Here is a 24823-nt window from a genome sequence, read left to right on the forward strand (position 1 = left end):
AGCCCTGTGCGGTTCCGTCCTGCGCAGCTCAACTAGGTCAGCGCAAGGTGATCCCTGAGAGGGGGGGGTGCTTCGGCCGCGCTGCCTTCCTTATCGCGCCGTCCGCCCTCCTTTCCCTCACCCCGGCACCCTCTCTTCGCCCCTTCAGACAGTACGAGAACTGGTTGCCTCCAGGCGCCCTCACCTGTTCTGCAGTCCCTGGAGGCACAATAGCTTGACAGATGAGACGTGGGAGATTAGGTTTTTTCGGCGTCAAATGTCCTTACAGGCAACCGCCCTAGACCGGAGCTGGCCGCAATGGACCTAAGAGTCTGTAGCAGCCAGTCTGCCGTCACCTTTGTGGGTGGTGGTGTGCGGGGAGAGAGCGTGGTGATTGTGAGGAACAACAGAAGCTCGCTGACAAAGAGGGGCGAGAGGATTCAGTCACTTTTGAGAAAACCATTGGAGAGGTCAGGGAAGACATAGTATTGTATCAGCGTTGCTGTGGAAATCTGTTTACATCTGCTTTTCGTTCCCGAGATCTTTTTTTGTCCGAGTGCAGCTCTCCTCTCAGAGACACTGAGTCAGTTCTTTGCTGGACTTGCCCTCTTAGAGAAAGAGAGTAACCTTGAGAACAGATAGCAGCCTTATTTCCACCGCCCCATCTTGCCCCCAGAAGGCGAACCTGTTAAGGGGAAGGGAGACACTTAAGACACTTGACAGCAACTTCGTGTGACTCTGAAGGGCACACTGGAAAGTTTCCTAGATTGAAGGTGAGGGGATTTTGTGAGGTAAACTTGTTTAAGAGTTTGGCAAAGGCTTCCAGGTTAATGTGTTAGCTTATCCTGATTTGGCCAGGGCACTTAAGCCATCTACGCCTAACCTTGTTTGTATCTGATCCCTGAGCTTAGAGGATATTTCTAGGAGCTCTTCGTCATCAGTCATCACTTCCTACTACTCTTTATCATTAACTATTTCATGTACGCTTATGGGAGCAGAAAAATGTAGGGGCCTTTCTTCTGCAATAGAAGCTTTACAACTTTTATTCTAAAATATTGAAGCAAGGAGACTTTTGTTTCCAATTCAATTGTGGGTGGAAACGAGGACCTAAGATATCTACTAGTATGGTTCTAGAGGAGAAAAAGACTGACATTCGCCACTGGGCTCTTGTTTTTGTCTTCAGATAATTGACAGAAGTGTTCACTTTTATTGCAAATGAAACAGAGTCCGTACCTTTTACCTTCTTTTAATACCATAGACTTCATCCTTCCAGAGAGAGAGTATGAACTGCCCACTTCAAGTAGGCACATGACTCTGTGGCCTGCTGTACACATGGTCCCTCTTGCTGTATTCTAAACAGTGCCTTTGTGACCTGAAACAGTCAACACTTTCTTAAAGCTACAGCATGATCAGTCAATGCGTTTTTGCCTCATGTGGAATTTCACATTTGTGTAGTACCTTCTGTATGAATAATGACATAATTTATGCATTCCATTTGTCCTCCAGGCAACTCCAGATTTAAACCTATCTATCCAATTACTGTATAAACCAGATGAAAATTTAACAGTGGAACACCGTGGGCAATTTCAGCCTGGTAAAGTAACCAATTATAAGATTTCACTCAATATTTTAATTACACAAGATATATTATAACAGTGTTTAATATAAAGGAAAACTATTGACTTCTATTTTATGTCATGCACTGAGAACGATAAATTAGGAATTGGTGCCTACCTGCAATCTTTCTATTTTCCTCTCTGATCCTGCTTTAAATGTTATGCTTGTGTTTTGTTCCTTATGTGTTAGTTTGTTAGGGCTTCTATAACAAAGTACCACAAGCTGAATGCTTAAGCAACAGAAATTTATTGTCTCACAGTCTGTACTTCTAAAGTCACAGTGTTTGTAGGGTCCTAGTTCCCCTGTAGGCACCTGAGAAGGATCTGTTCCAAGCCCTTCTCCTGGCTTCTGGTAATTCCTTGATTTGTGGCAAAAGAGCTCCAGTCTTTGCATGGCCTTTCCCCCATGTGCCTGTCTCTATGTCCAAATGTCCTCTTTTTATAAGGATTAGAGGCCCACCCTAACCTGATATGGCCTCATCTTAACTAAGTCACCATTTCCCAATCAGATCATACTTTGAGATATTGAAGTTTAGGTCTTTAACACAAATTCTGGAGGGGACATAATTCAACTCATACCACTTCAGTTCAGTGTTTCTCCAGATTTGGTCCACATGCACCACATTTATCAAAATAACCTAGATGTTTTATTAGAAATGCAGGTTCCTAAGCTTTACCCTAAGCAAGTGATTCTCAAAGGCCAGGAATGATTTTTTTTTTTTTTTGCCCCCAGGGGACATTTGGCAGTGTCTGGAAACGGGACAGGAGAGAGGTATCTGATATCCAACAGACTCAGAATGCTGCTAAACACCCTGCAATGCACAGGACAGTCCACCACAACAAGAAAACGATCCCACTCCAAATGTTAATAAAGCCTGGGCCTCCCAGGTCACAGCGGTAAAGAATCCACCTGCCAGTGCAGGAGACACAAAAATACAGGTTCAGTCCCTGGGTCAGGTAGATCCTCTGGAGGAGGAAATGACAACCCACTCCAGTATTATTGCCTGGAAAATTCCATGGACAGAGGAACCTGGTAGGCTACACTCCCTGAGGTCACAGAGATTTGGCCACGACTGATCACCACCAAGAAGCTATATCCTAAAACTGCTAAACCAGACTCTCTGGGATAGAGGCCTGGAAGTCAACATTTGACAAGCATCTCAGCTACTTTTACCCACACGAAAGTTTGAGAAGCACTTCAGATACAAAATCCTTTTCTTGGAATATATATACATGCTCCATTTTGTTCCAGATGGTAGTTACCTCTTTTATTTATTAGCCATGCTAATTATAAGATGTTAATCTAACTAAATATGACAACTTAGCAATTGCCTGAATTTCTGAGTCTTACTGTAACATTCATTTTAGATTGGAAAGCTGTTTGTATTTTAAAATTTCTGTTCCATATTACATTATTTTGGATCAGCTATCTACATTTTCTAGATGCCCTTTGTCTAATCAAAATTGTTTTGAACAGAAAACTATTGCTAGTCTCTGGCTTGGCAAAGCAGTGCTTTGTCTGCTCCAGTCCACTGGTTTTTCCAGTAGCCAGAGTAACTGACTTGTCTATTTCATGTATTTCTCTCATCCCTTGAAGTAATGCTGCTCTCCTCTCAAATTTTTTCTCTTCTTTACTTTTGGCATTTGAAAATATTTTTAGGGTATATTAGTGGTGTCTTAAGAGCAGAAGCAAGAAAATGGTAGTGTCATAAAAGCCACCAGAAGCACAAGGGAAAATCTTAAAACTTCCATTAAAAAAGGTCATTGGAAATTATTATGTGTTTCAGTGTATAACAAATTGAGAACTTGCCTCTCTAAAAAACTGTTTTAAGTATTCTGTTTTAGAGAATGCTTAGTTGCTCAGTCATGTCCATTCTTTGAGAACCTTTGGACTGTAGCCTACCAGGCTCCTCTGTTCATGGGATTTTTCAGGCAAGAAATATACGTGTGTGTGTGTGTGTGTGTGTGTGTGTGAAATATATATAATCCAGAGATTATAAAATCAAAATAATTTGGCTCTGCATTATCCTTATTGACCATTACATTATCCAAGCTGTTTTGCTAATGACCTTTTACTAGTTTTCTGAAGTCATCCCTGGTAAAATTTTGAGAACAACTCTAGCCTCCTGTTCCAACAACCAGAATCCCTGAATAGTTTCTTTCTCTTTCAACAGTTTCTTAGGAATTAAAACCTCTCATGTCATTCAAACATATTTTCTGTGACATTATATGATCTTTAAGCCTGCTTACCTCTTTGGACTGTGTGGCCAACAATCGTATGTTCAACTCTTAAATTACAAAGTGCAACCTAAGCTTTAGATTTCTCTGGTGACTCAGACGGTAAAGGGTCTGCCTACAATGCGGGAGACCCAGGTTTGATCCCTGGGTCAGAAAGATCCCCTGGAGAAGGAAATGGCAACCCACTCCAGTATTCTTGCCTGGAAAATCCCATGGATGGAGGAACCTGGTAGGCTACAGTGCATGGGGTCGCAAAGAGTCAGACATGACTGAGCAACTTCACAAGCTTTCTAAAAGTCTTCATTCAAAAAATCTTAAAAAAAAAAAAAAAAAAACGAGATTGCTGAAAATAAGCAAGGTGTAGAGTAAGTGAGTTTTTAATACAAATGTTAAAATCAAATGTATAAACAAAAAAGTGGTAACATAGAGCAAAATCTGTACAGTTTGATCCAGAAGATCTTTTGTTGTGTTTGCATCCAAAACTTGACACCTGATGGCTGAAAGTCATACAACACAGTTTTCAGCTGGACTAGCCAGCCAGCTGTTGCCAGTGTAAGCTGATCACTTAACATATGAAGTTAAGAGGCTTCTACAAAAAAAAAAAAAAAAAAAGCCAGGAAGGATAGAGAAGTGAGGATATAACATCAGTTCTACCCTTTTCTATCATGTTTTCTACCTTCTGGAGACCAGAGTGAAGTACAATGAAAAAATGATGGAATTTTACAAAATTCTTGTGAACTAGGCTTTCTAAATTACTGAAGAGTCATAAAGTTGTTATCTAAAAATTCCTCCCCCAAGAGTAATTCCTCGTAGCCATGCTTCAAAATTGGCACCCTAGCAAACAGAATGAACAGATAAAGTGAAATGTTATCTTTCCCAATCATCTCTAATGTCCTGCTATAGAGGAAAATATGAGGGAAAAGAGATGATGGCAACATAATCCACCAATGGCCTCAAAGGTCACCATGCCTGATACTGAGTGAAGTAAATGAGAGTATTCTTGCCTGGAGAATTCCATGGACAGAGTAGCCTGGTGGGCTACAGTCCATGGCATCACAGAGTGGGACATGTAACTGAGCGTTGGACACACACAAATCAGAGAAACAGAAACATTGTATTATATCCTTTATAGGCAGACTCTAAAAAGACATGATACAAATGAACTTATTTACAGAATAGAAACAGACTTACAAACTAAGAGAAGGAATTTACTGTTGCCAGAGTGGGGAAGGATGGAGGGAAGGGGTAGTTAGGGAGTTTGAGATGGACATGTACACACTGCTGTATTTAAAATGGATAACCAACAAGGACCTACTGTATAGCACAGAGAACTCTGCTCAATGTTATGTGGCAGCCTGGATGGGAGGGGAGTTTTAGAGAGAATGGATACATGTATATGTGTGGCCCAGTTGCTGCTGCTACCTGAAACTATAGCAACATTGTTAATTAGCTATGAAGTGAAGTGAAAGTCAGCTCAGTCCTGTTTGACTTTTGCAACCCCATGGATTGTAGCCCGCCAGGCCCCTCTGTCCATTGGGATTCTCCAAGCAAGAATACTGGTTCAGTTCAGTTCGGTTCAGTCACTCAGGTGTGTCCAACTCTTTGCGACCCCATGAATCGCAGCACACAAGTGGGTTGCTATTCCTTTCTCCAGGGGATCTTCCCGACCCAGGGATGGAACCCAGATCTTTGGCATTGCTGGCAGATTCTTTACCATCTTGAGCCACCATGGAGGCGCAAAACTCCAATATAAAATAAAAAGTTTAAAAAGAAAAGGTCACCCTGCCTCTGAGATACCCTTTCTCTTCAAAGTTTCTCTCTCAATAGCTTACTCCCACTAATCCTTCAAGACCCAATCAGCACTTTGTCACTTCCAAGAAGTAGGCTTGTATAAATGAAAGAGTACTGGACTTGAAGGCCTAGGTCCAAAATCTTGGCCTTGTTGCTTAATTATTTAACGAAAATCTCTTGTCTTCTCGGCGACTCTGTTTTCTAATCTTCAAAATAGGAATTAATACTTGCCTTACAGAATTTTCTATACTTAGTACATGGAGGGTGATGAGTAAATCTTTATTTCTTTATTTGAAGGCCTCCTCCAAATACTCCAACATACATGACTTCTGTCCCATTTCTCTGAACCCTGGCACATCATTTATAAAATTCACTTGTCTCTTAATCTACCTTCAGTACTTTGATGCTTGTAGGGCTGAGAGGTGAGTGGTTTGAAGCATATTAGCAACCCAGACCATAGGCATCTCTTAATTTTCTAGAAAGTGTGGAGCAAAAAAATCAGGATTAATTTTGTTATAGCAAAAAATAATTTTATATAAAAAATCTGAGCAACAGCTATATCCTGACACTTAAGGTGGCTGTTCCTCTGCCCTCAGCCACCTTGAACTGTTGGGTGAATGAGTGTCTAAACCACAGGTGCCTCTTGTGCTTCTTTCTGTCAGACTGATGTTCCCATAGTGAACGTAAGTGGTAGAGGAAGCTGGAGAGATGGAGGACTCGGGGAATAAGAAAGGAAGCGGTTTTGAAGGCATATCACAAGCCAGAGAGGGTAAAGGCACCTTGGATGACAGACAAGGACAGTGGATCTCCTTGGCTAATTACCTTTCTCCTTCTCAAAGAGGTCTCCATTGTGCAGAAGGGAATGTAGGATTCTCAACTCCTTTCACTTAGAAAAGTGTGTGAACAAACATCCTAAGTACTGCTCTGTCTGTCTTCCATGTGCAAGTGTCCTTATGTAGCTGTTTCTCAGATTTTTTTTCTGTAAAATTATTCTTCACCATAACAAAATGAATCCTAAGTTTTTGTTCTACATTTCCTAGAAAGCTAAAAGAAGCCTATGATTTGAAATGATGGGGGTCAAGGTTCTTCCCTTTATGTATCTATGCCGTGACGCAAGATGTGGCCTTAGCAAGTCTCACTGCTCATGTTGCTTTTCGGCCACATTGAACCCCTCCCTTCCATGAAACACCATGCCTTTTGGATGTACTCTGGCACTGACTGCAGCACTCTTGTGTTGTTGTTTAGCCTCTAAGTCATGTCCAACTCTGTGACCATAAGGACTGTGGACTCCCAGACGCCTATGTCCATGGGATTTCCCAGGTGAGAATATTAGAGTGGGTTGCCATTTCCTACTCCAGGGTATCTTCCTGACCCAGGGATCATTAATTTCTACTCATCCTCCAAACTTTGGTGTTGAACTGAAGAACTCACTTCTGCTATGCAGCTTTCCTGGATGGGCCTGGGCTGGGCTGCAGTCCCTCCTATGAGCTCACACAGTGCCCTGGGACATCTCCCCTCTTTGTAACATTAATTGCATGAGTAATGACAGAGGATGAGCCGGGTGGATGGCATCACTGACTCAATGGACATGAGTTTGAGCAAACTCGGTGAGATGGTAAAGGACAGGGAAGCCTGGCATGCTACAGTCCATAGGGTCTCAAAGAGCTGGAAATGACTGAGCGACTGAACAACAACTATGCAAGTATCAGTCGTCTGCATCCCCTCTGCACGTTGCACTCTGGGAGGACAGATGCCGTCCTGTTCATCGTCACATCGTCACTACCTGCCCTGAGGCCAGGCACATAGAGATCCTCAAAACACATCACTGCAACAAGCAAAGGAGGGAATGATATGCATTCATTGTTATTGCCTTGAGCTTTAAAAATGTGAAGATGTACAAGACAAGTTGGCTTTTGCCTGAGTTTTTGTAGTGTGTTGATTAATTTGTTTTAGCTTTAAAATTCTAACCTAAAGTAATATGTAATCTTCACAAAGCTTGTAGGTAATTCTCTTTTGTGTGTGCATGCTAAGTCGCTTCAGTCATATCCGATTATTTGCGACCCTATGGACCACAGCCCTCCAGGCTCCTCTGTTCATGGGATTCTCCAGGCAAGGATACTGGAGTGAGTTGCCATGCCATCCTCCAGGGGATCTTCCCGACCCAGGAATCAAACCCATGTTTCCTGTGTCTCCTGCATTGCAGGTGGATTCTTTACTGCTGAGCCACCTGGGAAACCCACTTGTCTGTCACTTTTCCGAAAAATCTATCAGCAGGGCCATTGCAAGCCTTTGGTGTGACTTTATTTACCTACTTGTTATGGCCTACATGTCAACCGCAAGTCAGACACACAAATTTTTAACAGATCGAATCATTTCATTTTCCAGAAGGTAATGTATCCACCATTTTGATATCACTTAAGGGAGGGCCTCATTATTCTAATATTGCACTTACAGGAAGTCTCTCCTATACTGTGGAGCCTGTTTCTGGGTTTCTTAAGCTCATCCATTGCATCACAAGCTTCTTGCTTGCTTGTTTGGATTTTCAATGCTACATATGGTTCCAGGCACAGAGCTGATGCTTGAGGGAATTCTGGAATAGCAGTTTTGAGTGTTATAGGGACATACAGTCACTTCTCATTTTACTTACTTCTCACAGAAGTCTCAAGAAGATTTATCATCATTATCTTATGTATAAGGAAATGGGAATTTAGAGATGTTAGGATTCTTGCCTGAAGTCATGTTACTTGAATGGTGGTGCCAGGAGTTTAATCCAGGAGAGTCTGATCTGAGGCCACCCCTGTTTTTACCACCACACCCTGCCTTTCAGTACATGTTTGCTAAATCAGTTTAGTACTAATTTCCATAGGAGACAAATAAATAGTTGATGCATCTAGAAGGGTGAACAGAGGATATTGATAGGTTATGTAACTAAACTTTTGTCTTTAGTGTCAGTGAAATTAACCATTAAGGATAATCAGAAGCGCAATATAACCAGTATGTAGAGCTGTGAACACACCACTTTGGCAGGCAGATCTAAGAAATAGAAGAACTCTTCTTGATAAACAACATCAACTTAACTTCATGAACAGGTCTCTAAGTGAAACAAGGTGAGGCAGAGATGGCTGGTTGCCTATGCTGTCCGTACGTTTTCCTTTTCCTCCTTAGAAACACAATACTAAAGGCCACAGTTCCTAGTCTCCCTTGCAGCTAGATATGGTAAGCTTGAAATACTATGTGAGAACGTCATAAAATTGTTCTTCAAAGGAAAAAAGAGTACCCTTTTGCCTTTCCTTTTCCTGCTAACTAGGATGCAGATGTGATGGGTTGAAGTTAAGTAGCCATTTTGGATCATGAGGTGATGGGCTAAGGATGACCAGAACAGTGTGCCAGAGGAAGTCTAGGGTATGATGACCTTTGAGCTGTCATCTTGATCTGGCCTGCCAAACTCTAGATCTCCTCTATGTGAAAGCATAACAAACTTTCATTTTGTTTAAGCCAAACATGGAAGTGGAAAAAGCCAGTTTAGTGATTTCTGTCATTTGCACAAGTGTCCCTCCTCCGGTTTGTCATTCTGTTTCTGTCCGGTTTTATTTCATCTTACAATACTGCAGTTGTTTATATTTCCTAGAACCTGCACTGCATGTTTGAAACTAGCAAGCAGCAAACACCATTTCTTTGTCATAGACTGGTTATTGGTACTATCTAACAAGTTCACACTAAGTCCTTTGTAGGTGACTCTGATTAAAGGTCAGGAGACCACATGTAAGCTCTACAAATAACCTCAAGTTTTGAATTTTATGATTTAAAAGGTTAGGCCCCACCTCAGCTTTCTCTTATCTGACCATTGATCTAATACCACATCATTTTTATTTTTCCAAATGGTATATTATCCCACTTGATGGTTCACTGCAGATGTCTACTGAATTTATGCATAATAACATGTAAAACATTCTGCTGTATACAATGAGTTCACAGATGAATCATAAAGGTTTTGTTCTTTAAGAAGAAAGTAATCAGTTGATTGAATGGAGATAAACTCCGTGGGGGTACAAATAGGGAATGGATTTATTTTCTCTAACCTTCAAACATTTCCCTGGTGGTCCAGTGGCTAAGACTTTGTGCTCCCAGTGCAGGGGGCCTGGGTTTTGATCCCTGGCCGGGGAACTAAAATCCACAAGCTACAACTAAGACTCAGTGCAGCTAAATAAACAAAGAAATAACCTTCAAACATGGATTTTCTCATTACAAATAACTTCAGATAGTCCCTATAGTTTTTTAGTCACTTAGGGTAGTTAAGGCTTACTTTCAGGTATTAAAAGACAATACAGTTTAGTCTAACTTAAAACCTTACATCTAATTCTCTAACCCAGTTGCATCTAATCTCACATGTAATTCACAGTTTCCCATGGCCTACCCCACTCCCAGCCCAGACCTGATCCAAGGCTCAGGCATCCACAGTGGGCATGAGCCGTGAGGTGTGATCTTTTTATCACTCTGTCTTTACTCTCTACCCATTAAGTACAGAGTAATCTCAGCCCATTCTAATCTCTGTCCTTGTTTCCTGCCATGTGCCCTCTTCAGGCCCATTGGCCTCCTTTCCATCCCTATTAAACATGTTTCTGCCAAGGGCCTCTGAGTTTCCTGTTTCTCTGCTTCACTCTTCCCCCAGCCATCTGCATGGCTTGCTCCACGACTCTCAGGCCTTTTCTCAAATGTCTGCTTATCAGTGAGGTGGCCCTGACTCCTCTATCCCACACCTATCACTTCCCTACTCTGCTTTGCATTTCTCATCTCACCATCTGATAAATTCCACTTCCACTGGGAAGTGAGGTGCCTGTCTCTTCTCCTGCAGACACCTCCCATCTTTATGAGGCAGGGCAGGAGATCGAGTACCTGTCTCTGAGTATGAGAAGAGGAGGAAGAAAAGCCAGAACACTGTCTCCTTTGAATTTCTGTTCTCCTTGACTTTCTTCAACCAACTTTCACAATTTGGTCTTGTCATTTAGAAGCTGGAAGTGAGAGTTTCCTAGATACTGGATCGATCTGTCTTTTTTTACTGAGTCTGCATGGATGTGGCAGGCACTCTCTTTAGAATGCAGCGGCAGTTGTCTCATTATTCTCAGCTTTGGGGCTTCAGCTCAAGTACAGAGATGAAAAGTAAAACTTCATTCAATGTGCTGTTAACTAAAACCTTCTCACAATCTAATGTGTAGTGATTGCCACAAAGAGAACGTTTGAATTTGAGGTAATCATTGTGATATGAGTAGATGCCTCCATGGATTCAGGATGTTCGATTTTTTGGAAATAGGAACCTAGGTGTTTGCACATTTTGGAAGCAATTAAAACTGGTTATACAGTGAGATTGCCCCTGGATCCAGCCCTGCCTGGACTTTTTATATGAGTCAGTTATTTTCCTTTTTTTTCCTCTTAAGCCAGGTGACTTGGCTTTTCATCACTTGCCACCCAGCAGTCCTGGCTGTCACCATGCCATCTCTTGCCTTAAACTGCTGCCTGTGTGTTGTCATCAGAGTCGCTACACTCCTGGCATATTTTCTCAAGCTGCACTTTTCCTTTTCCCAGGGACTACTGATAATTGAAAGGATTTATTAAGGTCCCACTCTGGGATTCTCCTGGCCTCTGAGCACAATAGAAGAAATATTGTCAGTAACTATTTTGACAAATCCAGTAATGTTATGTTTGGATGCATAGTTGTGTTTGCAATTCTGAATGCTATTGCTCTACATATGGCTGAAGAAAATATTTTCTTATTGATTTTCCATAATAATCCAACATAGTAGGCTCGTATTCTTTGTAATTATCATTTGCATTAGTTAGTCTTTAGGTGAAGTATTCAAACATCTTTAAGTTATTAATCTTTTGTATTCAAATGTTATATGAGGGCTTCCCTGGGGGCTCAATGGTAAAGAATCCACCTGTAATGCAGGAGATGTAGGTTCTATCCCTGGGTCAGGAAGATCCCCTAAAAAAGGAAATGTCAACCCACTTCAGTATTCTTGCCTGCGAAATCCCATGGGTGGAGAAGCTACAGACCATGGAGTCACAAAAGAGTTGGACACAACTTAGTATCTAAACAACAATGAGTTATATACCTAACTCCAAAGGTACTAAAATCCATTAAGGAACCTAAAGTCCTTTAACATTCATTCATTCTCCCTAGTGCCAGAGACATATTCCTCTAATAAAGAGACTTATAAAGTAATATATAACACAGTCAATGTGGTTTACATCTTTGAGAAGTTTTAGCAGTGCTACTGTTGGGAGAATTAATTTTCTGAAAGAAATCTGAAATTATTCAGAGTGTGAGAAAATCAGGGTGTGATTTTATACACCCACCAAAGTTCTAACTTTAATTTCCTGTTCTTGGTATGAAAATAAAATGTTTATGAGAAGAAATACCAAAAATTTAGAGGGAATTTGAAATCAAATTTATCGTAGATTCACCCAAAAGAAAGAACTTTGAGCTCCAGATAACATAAACTACTATACAGGGTTTGGTTATGCTTCCTTCTTCTGATAGGGATGTGGAAACAATAGATTCCTAAAAAAGAAAAAAAAAAGGAAAATACTAGGGGGTAGGATTGGTAAAATAAGACCCAGTACCTTTTTACTGTAAAAGAAAAGCTGATCTCAAATTCTTATGTCTGCTTGTTTATAAATTAATTCATTACACAAATGTTTATTACAAGTTTACTACATACCAGACGCTATGGTGAGTTTTCATCCTACAAGTTCAGTTCAGTTCAGTCGATCAGTCGTGTCCAACTCTTTGCGACCCCATGAGTTGCAGCACGCCAGGCCTCCCTGTCCATCACCAGCTCCCGGAGTTCACTCAGACTCACGTCCATTGAGTCGGTGATGCCCTCCAGCCATCTCATCCTCTGTCGTCCCCTTCTCCCCCTGCCCCCAATCCCTCCCAGCATCAGAGTCTTTTCCAGTGAGTCAACTCTTTGCATGAGGTGGCCAAAGTACTGGAGTTTCAGCTTTGCATCATTCCTTCCAAAGAACACCCAGAGCTGATCTCCTTTAGGATGGACTGGTTGGATCTCCTTGCAGTCAAAGGGACTCTCAAGAGTCTTCTCCAACACTACAGTTCAAAAGCATCAATTCTTTGGCACTCAGCTTTCTTCAGAGTCCAACTCTCACATCCATACATGACCACTGGAAAAACCATAGCCTTGACTAGATGGACCTTTGTTGGCAAAGTAATGTCTCTGCTTTTGAATATGCTATCTAGGTTGCAAGTTAGACAGATCATGAAATAGATGACGATAGTCATCTGTGATGATGGTGAGGGAATGAGGGAGTTCCTGTGGGACTCTGGAATAAGAGCAGGTGAGCCGGTGAAGGCAGTGACCAGAGAAACCTCATGAGATGTAGTTTGACCTGAGACTTGAAGCCTGAGTATGAGTTTACCTGGTGGCTAGGGAAGGGTGTTTTAGAAAACACATGCAAACTAAAGTGTGTCTGAGGATTCCCAGGTAGGTTATGATGGAGGGTGTGTAAGATGGGAGAGGCCTGAACAATGAAACAAAGGTGGATGTCTTGTTATTCTTTAGGGTTTGGAATTGTCTTAAAGGCCCTGGGGAGTGGCCAAGGGATGTTAATCTAGGGAGGAACATTACCATGTTTGCATTTTAAAAGGCTTTGTGGAGGGTTTTCCTAAGGAGAAAGCTAATGAGCTCCCCATACCTACAAGAGAGAGAATAAGAGGGGAAAAGCTGAGATGAATGGATTGAATCCTCACAAGAAAGAGTTCGATCAGACAGAGAATTTGACCCTGTAGATGATTAGACAGATGTTGTGAAGACCTGAAGATCTTTTATAAAGCATGGTCATCTTTCACATTTTATTTTTTAGTTTTTACATTTTTTATGTATATGTTTTTGGCCACACTGCACAGCATGTGGGATCTTAGTTCCCCAACCAGGGTGGGAACCTGTGCCCCTGGCAGTGGAAGCAGAGTCTTAACCACTGAATTCTCTACATTTTAAAATGTGTCTGGTTGAGGCAAGATGTTAGATATGCTGAGATTTCCTAAAATATGTTCTTTAGAAGAGTTGCTGATAGATGTTTCATGAACAGAAAACAGAATTTTAGTGCTTTCCGAAAGTTTGGCTTGGTCACACTTGAAGAGGCCTATCTAATTACTGTGGGACTTTTACAGCCTTTAACATGCTATGCCTTGTGTCTTTGACTGGGACTTGGATTCAGGGTTTCCAAACTTTATTGATCACAGGACCTCTATGATCTTCTCTTCCAAAGAGCACACTTGGTAAAATACTGAACCAGATACATTTGATTCTGTTACTAAGATTTTCCCCTGAGGTTCTGAAATCTTAAAAAGTATTTAAGACCTGGAATTACTTTTCCAGAGTGTTTATCCATTACAAATGAGTGATCTTACAGTTGTCAAGCAAGTCTGTCAAAATTGAATAATAACTAGTCAATGACTACTTTTTAGATTCCTTATTTTATGATATAATTGGATAAAATATGAACATAACTAGAATCCTAAGGGCCAACTTAGACAATTCAGGAAACCAAAAATATACTCATTTCAAATAATTAAAAGAAGATAGGGGATAAGCTGTCCCTTATCCCTCTATATGAAGATATTCTCTGATAATTTAAAACTCAGAAAGGGAGTTAGAATTCTAATGTGCAGTTTAAACAAAGAGAGATGGAATTTTGGAGTCATCTACAGAATGATGTGCTTCCCTGGTGGCTCAGTGGTAAAAGAATCCACCTGCAATGCAGGAGACACGAGTTCGTTCCCTGAGTCGAGAAGATTCTCTGTAGAAGGAAAAGGCAACCCACTCCAGTTTTCTTGCCTGGGAGGAGCCTCGTGGGCTCTAGTCTGAGGGATTGCAAAGGAATTGGACATGACTTAGTGACTAAATAACACAACAACAGAACGTTTCCATTGGGAATGTGACATTAGGTTGGCAGGCATGAGATTAGGGATATTCAAAAATACGTCTGAAAAATAGATATTCTAGTGATTTAATCTAACCCTTGAATTGCAAATAGACTTTAACTTAGATGTCAATTCCAATTAGTTGCAGTGTTGTTTGAAGTGTTAGGTTCTGAAGAGTTGAGAGTCTCCATGTAGTTGGATAAACATGGTGACTGATGAGCAGTATATGCCTTGTGTGGGGAAAGAGAGAGTGAGGCTCCCCATCCTTGCAGTTGCCATTCCCCTTTGAAGTCATACTTGGAGGTGTTAGGTAGATAGAATAGAGAAAAGAAGTCCAAAATGGCGGTGGCTAAAAGACAAGGAAGGTCTGAGGACCACAGTGAAGACTTCAGGCAGAACAAACAGAACAAACAGCACTCCTGGCTAAGCCCAATTTGCATAGGGCAGGCCCAGGTGGAGGAAAAAAAACATAAAAGGAGGAGCCAAAGCACTTTCTCATGGACTCTCTCTCCCGTGTGCGTGCGCTCCTTTCTCTCTCTCTCTCTCTCTCTCTCTCTCACTCTCACTCTCCTGCTATCTTCTAAATAAAAATGGAGCTGTAACACTGATTTGCCTAAGAGCTGTAGCACGGTTTGTCCAAGACCCAAGACCTGTGATGCGCCGAGGGCTTTAATGTCCGTCACTCCAAATCTTTGTTGTGATGAGACAAAGAACCGAGGAACATACACTCGCATGACAGAGGTATGTAAGTCATAAAGTGTTCTGGTGAGGTGGATTGGGTAAGAAACAACTATTTGAGACATTTAGGTTATTTAAAAATGATTTAGAAGATCTTGTCAGGTCACTCAAAATGTACTCGACCTAGGTTAGAAAAGAGAACTTTGCGGAAATGCAGTACAACAATGGACCCCCGTAGAAAGGAGTCCTTGACAAGGAAGTTCAAATCTTTCAGCACATAAAGTGTAAGGACTCAAATTTAGTATAGTGTCAATATGAGAATTTCTGTTGGAGCCTACGTGATTAGTCTTTTCTGTGAGTACATTGAGTTCATATTCATTATTATCTTTTGCCAAGCAAGACTAAATCCGTCACAAAATTCTCAATATAAAGAACTTTCTTTCCTTTAGCAAATGAGGCCTCTGTTTTCCATAGGGATCCCAGAGTCCCTGCAATGGACAACACTGTCAAAAGGAAGGAGACTTCCCTGGGAATAGATAGGGAAAACAGTAGTATGTCCTTGTTGATTGTGCAGTCCCGGCAAATCCTGGCCCAGTCTCCCATGGTGGGGGGCCCTCGGCCTGTTGGCGGACAAGCTGCCGCCCAAGTAGAGTGACGCACCCCGTGAGTCAGGGCCACTTGCAACTTCACACCCGGCTTCCTGCCCAAATCCCTGCCGATTCTGTTTCTTAGCCAAATGACATCAAGAACAACTTGAGGAAAATATAAAGAAAGTTATGCCCTTTTGAGACAGTTTATTTCCAATAGTGTCTAGCCTGTGGCTTAAATTCTGGACTTGAAATTAGGAAAACAGAGTACAGATTAGACAAAGTCAGAAGTGGAAATTTCTCTGTGCCATTCCCATCGTGAACAGGCACTGCCGCAGAACTCTGATGATTCAGTTTCCCTGGGTCTCAGTGTCCTCATATTCTCAATTGGGATGAGAAGAAGCCTGGAGGTGGAGACAGTGAAGAAAGCAATTTTCATATTTCATAAATTCTAGATAATTTATCTAAAGAATTCCCTGCTTTCTCCAGACAACAGCCAATCCCATCATGAGATCAGCAGTGAGATGACCCCACAAACTGGATGGAATAGAGGGAACCCCCACCACCCCACCCCTCCCAGTGGCTGCAGGAAATCTCCAAGGTTTGTCAAACAAGTGATTTGAAACTTCTGTGATCTCTCTGGCTACATTATGGTTTCAGATATTGCCAGTGCCTGTGGCTCTTGAGATGGGTATCATCATGAGTTGGTACCTCATTCCGCACTTATCATAGTCCACTTTACAACACTGCCCACAGAGGTCTGGATCATGTGGCCCCAGGTGACTATTTACTGGTGCTACTGCAGGTGTCCTTTCCCTAGGAATAGATATACATTTCTGAGAATCAGGCTGTAAACAATCCAATTGCATTCAAAGTCACCTTTTTCCTTCGGAAGACTTGTGTACAGGGTTGTGTATAGACTGGCATAGGCTTCCCAGGTGGCTCAGTGGTAAAAATCCTCCTGCCAATGACTTGGGTTCGATCCCTGGGTTGGGAAGATCCCCTGAAGAAAGGAATGGCAACCCACTCCAGTATTCTTGCCTGGAAGATTCCATGGACAGAGGAGCCTGGTGGGCTACAGTCCACGGGGTCGCAGAGTTGGACACGACTGAGTGAGTGAGCACACACTTGCACATAGATTGGCATAGCACTTCTTTTGTGATTGTTGTTGTTCAGTCGCTAAGTCATGTCCGACTCTTTGGAAAACTCAGCAGTAGCCACAGGACTGCAAAAGATAATTTTCATTCCAATCCCAAAGAAAGGCAATGCTAAAGAATGTTCAAACTCTCATACAAAATCAGGCTACTTTGGTCAGATATTGTTCATTATAAGGTGAGAGAACAAAATATCTGACCAAAGTAGCCTGACTTTTTTTGTCAAGAGAAGGCTGACTTCATTTTTATTTTTTGTTGCAATGAAGGTGCGTCCCAGGTGGCACTAGTGGTAAGGAACCTCCTTGCCAAGACAGGAAACATAAGAGATGTGGGTTCAATCCCTGGGTTAGGAAGATCCCCTGGAGAAGGAAATGGCAACCCACTCCAGTACTCTTGCCTGGAAAATCCCATGGGGTCGCAAAGAGTTGGACATGACTGAAGCAACTTAGCACATTGCAATTAAGTGTGCTTAGATGCATGTCTGTGCAATGTGACTCCTTAATTCAAGTTGAGGTTAAGTCGAGAGAGAAGGCTTGGAGCCTTCTAGTGTCTTTCTTCCCTTTGTTCTGTCTCTCCAGAAATCTGTGGACCACAGGTGTTTACCCCTGGAGCAGACACACCAAGGTTATATGCCCAGTGAGGCTTTGCTTTCAATTTCTTTTGTAAAGTGGTTGAAGGGTCTCTGGTTGGGAAAGAGAATGTGGGAAAACAACCGACAACCAAGGGCCAGGCCGCTGCAGCGTTCTCTTCAGTAAACCGGGGTTATAAGAGGACACATGGGAGCTCAGGATTTGAACACTGATTCTGTTCAAACAATCCCTGTCTAGGAACCCCTCTAAAGTCTTTATACGTGTACAGATATGTACACACACACACAATTACGTGATGGGCACCCTGGTTGAAGACCACTGCCTTAACTCCCCATATTCACCCCAACTGGAAAATCTGGTTGCTCTTCTAAACTGAGTACTGCAAGTTTGTTGACTGTTTGCAATGTACCAGTCAACTTAGTTACCAAAGTTTATCTTCCTGAAAACCTTGCCATGGGTAATTAATTGTGCCATCCAAAGTCACGTAGCAAAAGACTCAGGAACCAGACTGAGCTTCTCTTAGTGCTTCCTTCCTCCCCCAACTGCCCTGAAGTCATTCTTAGTAAACGAGACTTGGTCAGCTGAGTATTTGAATTAAGGGAAGGATTAAAAAGGAATCCTCGACCTCTGTAGACTATTTCTGATCAAAGTCCTCATATTCCACCAGCCCCCAGGTAATGTCTGGTCACCTGGTTTTGCCTTCAGCAAGAATCCTGTTTAGCCAGAACCCATTATATTTGCTCTTAGTACTTTTTCATTCACCCCCCACCCCCACCCCCACCCCCACTCTGTTCCTTAGCTTTTCTTTGTGATTCGAGCCCATCTCTCTTCCCTACTTAAAAAAAAAAAAAAAACTTTAATTTTTTAGTAGTAGCCCTCCTTGAATAAAGTCTTCTTTACTGTCTTTAAAGAGGGTCAAGAATAAATTTTAACACTTCAGTAGGGCTTTAGATAACCTTTTGAAGCAGTCTGATTTACTTAGAGAATTCTACATAATAATATGGGCTGGTAAAGAGCCCTCCTGCCAGTGCAGGAGACACAAAAGACATGAGTTTGATCCCTGGGTCAGGAAGATCCTCTGGAGAAGAAAATGTATTAATTAGATATTATAATTCATAAAAAAATGACTTGTTAATCCATAGAACAGGTTTCTAAGGTCTTTTTGAAATTTACCAAGTAGTAATATAAAAGATTCAACAGCTCTTAGTTTTTATTGAAAAAAAAAGATAAACTATCTCCAAATTACTCCTAAATATTATAAAAATAATTTCCCTTTAAAAATAACTGGCCAAGAATCCAGAAGAAGCTCTTTTCCCCCCAGACTTTAAATTTTTTATTTTGTATTGGGGTATAGCCAATTAACAATGTTGTGGTAGGTTTAGGTGAACAGGGAAGGGACTCAGCCACACATATGTGTATCCATTCTCCACTAAACCCCCCTCCCATCCAGGTGGCACATAACATTGAGCAGAGTTCCATGTACTATACAATAGGTCCTTGTTGGTTATCCATTTTAAATATCACACTGTGTACATGTCCATCCCAAACTCCCTAACTGTCGCTTCCCCTACCCCACAGCAACCATAAGTTTGTTTTCCAAATCTGCGAGTCTTTTCTGTTTTGTAAGTTTGTTTGTATCATTTCTTTTTAGATTCCGCATATAAGGGATGTCATATGATATTTCTCCTCTGCCTGACTTCACTCAGTACCACACCTCAAGAGGTCCATCCATGTTGCTGCAAATGGCATTACTTCATTCTTTTTAATGGCTGAGTAATAGCCTGTTGTGTATATGTACCACATCTTCCTTTCCATTTGCCTGTCGCTGGGCATGTAGGTTGCTTCTGTGTCTCGGCTGTTGTAAACAGTGCTGCGGTGAATGTTGGAGTGCATGTATCCTTTTGGATCATGTTTCAGAAAAACCTTTCAGACTCTCCCTACTTTTTGCTTTTATTTTCTCTTTTATCAGTTATTTTATTTGTTTAACTTTGGCCGTAAGAAATCTGTTTTTACTTTGAAATTAAAGACACTCATTTTTGTCTTTGAATTTTTTAACAATATAGTTATGTAGAAGTATAGCTTATTTTTGATGTCTCAGGCTAACTTGACAATTTATAGTTTTTTGTTAATTAACAATGATTAGTTTTACTGCCTCTATCCTGTTGGATACAAAAGCAATAGTACTTAATTATAGTCTAGTTTCCCCCTTTTAAAATTCTTGTTTATTTTTTTTCTAACCAAAAATTGAGATATAACTCACATAGGCATAACCATTTTAAAGTGTACAATCAGTAGCTTTTGGCACACTAACTTTCTTTCAAGATAGCCACCGCTTTTTTTCTTTTTAGTTTTTTTGGCCACACTGAGCAGCACATTGGATTTTAGTTCCCGGACCAGGGATCAAACCCACATCCCCTGTGCTGGAAGCACAGAAGTCTTAACTATTGGACCACCAGGGAAGTCCAGGGTCACCTGTTTAAAGCACAGACTTCTACCCTGGTTCTTCCAGTTTACATATGAATGGCTTTTCTGTTCTTGAAGCACAGAGCCCAGCATGATGCCAGGCAATTTACTGGTCCTCAACAGACATTTGTTGAGTGAATAAAAGAACTGAAATGTCTGCCTTTGGTTACTGAGCTACTCTTGAGCAAGCTCAGAAATTTAAAGCGTTGAAAGATTTCAACATCCCCTTGAACATAATGATTCGCTGCTGTTGATTCTTCATCTTGACCCCTTTTTGTGAACCCCACTGGCAAACAGAGTACAGACAAAGGTTACTACCCTCACTAAAGTTACATGCAAATCTGGGTGTTGAAAATGTCCATAGTAAAATGGTGGCTGTCACTCACATTTCTTTAGTCATATTTCTGTTACATACCTCTTTACAGGTTTAAAAAATTTTCTTTGCCATTATAGATGTATCTCATCATGGAACTTGGGCCTGCAAAACACCAAGCAGCTTTCAGCGTGGAGTCTGCCAATCCACTTTGAGAGTGTGTATGTGTGTATGCAACTGCTTGCTCCTTCCTCTCCCAGGACCCCTCCCGGAAGTCAGAGCCTGTGGACAATGGGGTCTTCAGTGTTTGCTGAAGACAGATCAAAGCCATGGAATTCAGTTTATAGTGTATAATGGATGAGGCAGACAGGTGCCCTGAAAGAAGAAAATATTTTGTGTTTTGAAATAGTTTCGAAGTGTTGGATTTATTTTTATTTTGTTTTCATTGGTTTATTTTTAAAAGCCAAATCATGAGTCTATATGGAAAATGTGTGTGGTTTAAAAAACACTTCCTGAAAGAAATCAGCAATAGGGACTTTCAGTTTTCATTTTCATGTCAAGTTCAACACAGTAAACATGTTCTATTGAAGCGAAGATGCACATAGAGCTTTCTTCCCACAATTACGTCCCTTTAGGACAGCCTGGCTCAGCGTTAAGGAATCTGCCGGGAGATGTGGGCTCGATCCTTAGGTTGGGAAGGTCCCCTGGAGAAGGAAAAGGCAACCCACTCCAGTATTATTGCCTGGGAAATCCCATAAACTGAGGAGCCTGGCAGACTACAGTACATGGGGTTGCTAAGAGTTGGACACTGAGCAGCTGAGCGCATACATGGCACAGCTGGGTGTTAGCTCTTAACTCCCTCTCTAGGGGTTAAGTGTTCTATGAGATCCTGCAGCACCTAGCCGAGTCACAGCAGAAGGTGGGACCCTCATGAATTAGAGCACACAGGTACATATCCTGACCCTGAGGGAGGAGTACCTCTATAGGAAATCGTTAAAGCTTCTAATTAATTCAAATTAATTGATTTAATTTTACAGTTTAAAAATTGCATGTATAATCCACCTGCCAATGCAGGAGATACAGGAGACCCAGATTTGATTTCTGGGTCCAGAAGATCCCCTGGAGGAGGAAATGGCAACCCAGTCCAGTATTCCTGCCTGGGAAATCCCATGGACAGAGGAACCTGGTGGTCCATGGGGTCGCAAAAGAGTTGGACACAACTTAGTGACCGAGCACACATACTAATCAAGCAAAGAATCCTTTGTGAAACACTGATTTTCGGGCTACCTCACCTCTTGCCTCTTGGATTGTTGTCATTGTATCCTAACTGGTGTATCTACCTCTGTTCTCAGGGTGCTTGAATACAAATTAGAATGGCCAGATAAAATACAGAGTGCCAAGTTAAATGTGAATTCCAGACAAACGGAAGGAATTCTTAGTCTAGGTTCGTCCCCAAATATTTGGTACATTTTGCCTCCAAATATTACATGGGATGACTGTAACATATGATGGAATGACATCATGAAATCTTTTAAAAATTCTATTAGTACTGACTGTGGCATATGATGGAATGATTTAAAATGAAATCTTTTAAAAATTCTTTCCATCTGTCAGTGCTGACTGCTTCAGATCTCAGCACCCAGCCTCATCATGTGCTCTTCCCTGCTTTATATTAATTTATTTTGCATATTTATTTTCCTTATTATCTATATCTTTCCACTAGGAGGTAAGACTTTTGGTGATAGGGAATTTTTTCACAACTAAGTTCCCAGCATCTACAATAGTGCTTGGTAGGTGCTCAACACATTTATTTGCTGACTAAATGAAAAAGTGAAAGTGTTTGTCACTCAGTTGTGTCTGGCTCTTTGTGACCCCATGGACTGTAGCCCACCAGGCTCCTCTGTCCATTCTCCAGGCAAGAATATTAGAGAGGGTTTCCATTCCCTTCTCCAGGGGATCTTCCAACCCAGGGATCCAACCCCAGGTCTCCTACATTGTAGGAAGATTCTTTACTGTCTGAGCCACCAGGAAATCCCATACATCCTGTATATCCACATTCACACCCCATTGTCTTACAGGAGAAGATGCACATTCTGTTCATCAGTGTACCAACCGTATTACCTGGAGCACAATAGAGATTCAAAAAGTGATTTTTGAATCACTTCAAAAGTGATAGCAATGGAGAAGGAATAATGTGTATTGCTTTAAAATTGATTTTGTTTGTATTCATCAAGTTTATAACCCTGACATTACCATTCTATACAAGAAAAATGACCATTGTATTCACTTGTTTACTGGAACAAATGTTAGGCTTACATTGTTTGCAAACACTAAAAAATTGGAGGGGCCTGTTATGTGGGAGCATTGTGGGAAAAGAATTTTGTTGGTTTCAGAGTAGTGACTTTGCTGCACACAGTCCGCCTTTTTGCTTTCATCATAATCAGATAGAAGGTTGGCGCACAGTACCTGATTGAAAACCTTTAGGACCAGCTATATTCAAGATTCAGACTTTCCATCCCAGGTTTTATTAATAGAAGGTAGAATGTGCTTCCGTACTGATTACATACTCAGCAGACTCAGGCAGACTTGACCAACCATGTCAATACTTCTGCAGAGAGATGTCTGGATAGTCATGCGGGGTAGGAGACAGACAATGAACAGCCCACATAGGTTCTGTTTAGGTTTCTCTACAAAAATGACTTTGATGCCAAAAGCATGGAAAAAGTTGGTGTTTTTCTGCCTTGGAGGTGTTATTATTGCTGGATGGTAATCCTCATGTTTGTATGACCCCAAGGACTGCTGGCTTCAGGAAAGTTCCCCTTTCTGTTCTGAGTTCCAGCTCCAGTGATAGAATAAATGATACATGCTTCTAATTGAATGGCAATTCAGTGTCACCCAGTAAACCAGTCGTTTAATTTTGAATGATTTAATCTATATTGTTGTTTAGTTGTTAAGCTGTGTCTGACTCTTGCAACTCCGTGGACTGTATTCTGCTGGGCTCCTCTGTCCATGGGATTTTCCAGGCAAGAATACTGGATTGGGTTGCCATTTCCTCCTCCAGGGGATCTTTCTGACCCAGGGATCAAACCTGTGTCTTCTGCATGGGCAGATGGATTCTTTACTACAGAGCCACCAGGGAAGATGATTTATTCTATAAATACAAATAATTCAAGCAAATAGATGCAATAAAGAAAATGTCCTTTTATATTCAATATCCTAGAAACATGGCTAAAGAACATGGTTACATCATTAGTTGTTCAGAAATCAGGGTTTTCATTTAGTTGCTTCTAATTTGAAATCCTTAAGGCAGAGATTCTTAAAGTTTAGTGTTCAGGCTCTATAGCAGGAGTCGGCAAATTTTTTCCATAAAGGGTCAGATAGTAGTAGATACTTTCGACTTTGTGCGTTGCATATCTTCTCTGTATGTGAGTGTTTTATTTTTCATACCTCTGCCCCACCAACTCCATTTTCTGCCCAGAGAAAACTGCCTGACCCTGAAATTGTCAACACGTTAGGATAAAACTGTCAAAGAAAAATCCTGTTGTCATTTGAATTTATAAAATGTTTTGTAGGAGTTACCCTTGATCACACAACCACTTTTCTCACTTTCATGGATGATAATGAAATCATTTGTTGCTGGTGAGAAAACAGCTTCTCAACGTAAAGGCACTCCTTGAAAGAGGTTCATCTCCAGAGGGAGATGGCCCGCATGAAGACAGTGCGGGCAGCGAGGGGCTGGGTGATGTCAAGCCTGCCTCCTGCGTTCCAGATGACCTTCTCTAGGACACTGTTTAGGTATCCTCTGTTGGACCCATAACATCTAACTAAACAAACAAAATTCTGATTTTTTTTCACTTATTAAAAGTTAACTGCTAGCTTGGGATATTTGTGTTAAAGGGAAGTTTTAAAAATAAAAAATATTTCCGTTAAAGAAGTTAAATGTTACTCAGGAACAATAGCTAACATTGTTCCATCTGCTGTTTTAAAGCACTTTACATCAGTTCTTTAGGGTAATCCTCACCACAACCCTGTAAAACACGCATTGTTAGAAAACTAAGTCTTAGAGCAAATGACTTGACCAAGGTTGCCTAGACAGTGTCAGAACTGAGCTTCTAACCCAGATCTACAAAGTCAGCCTTATACTCTAGAATGTTATAGATATGGCCTTGTAAATATATCTAAAATTTTTTGTGTGAGAAGAGCAAAGTCCTGCTGCTTATGCCTTGATGTCTTTTTTCTTTTTATATTAATTTTAATTGGAGTATAATTGCTTTACAGTGTTTTGTTAGTTTCTACTACAGCAAAAGCCTTGATGTCTTTTGTAGATCATTTTATGAGCAAAATTTAAGAATTGGTTTTGCATGTAGTGCAATTGATGCCATTCATTTTGTCTAAGGAATGATGGATGACATAACTTTTTCTTTTTTTAGGGACACTGGCTCTTTTCTTTATAGCATAATCTTCTAGCAGATTTTT

The sequence above is a fragment of the Bos taurus genome, chromosome 16 (genome assembly GCF_002263795.3).
Source record: "Bos taurus isolate L1 Dominette 01449 registration number 42190680 breed Hereford chromosome 16, ARS-UCD2.0, whole genome shotgun sequence".
Taxonomy (NCBI): Eukaryota; Metazoa; Chordata; class Mammalia; order Artiodactyla; family Bovidae; genus Bos; species Bos taurus.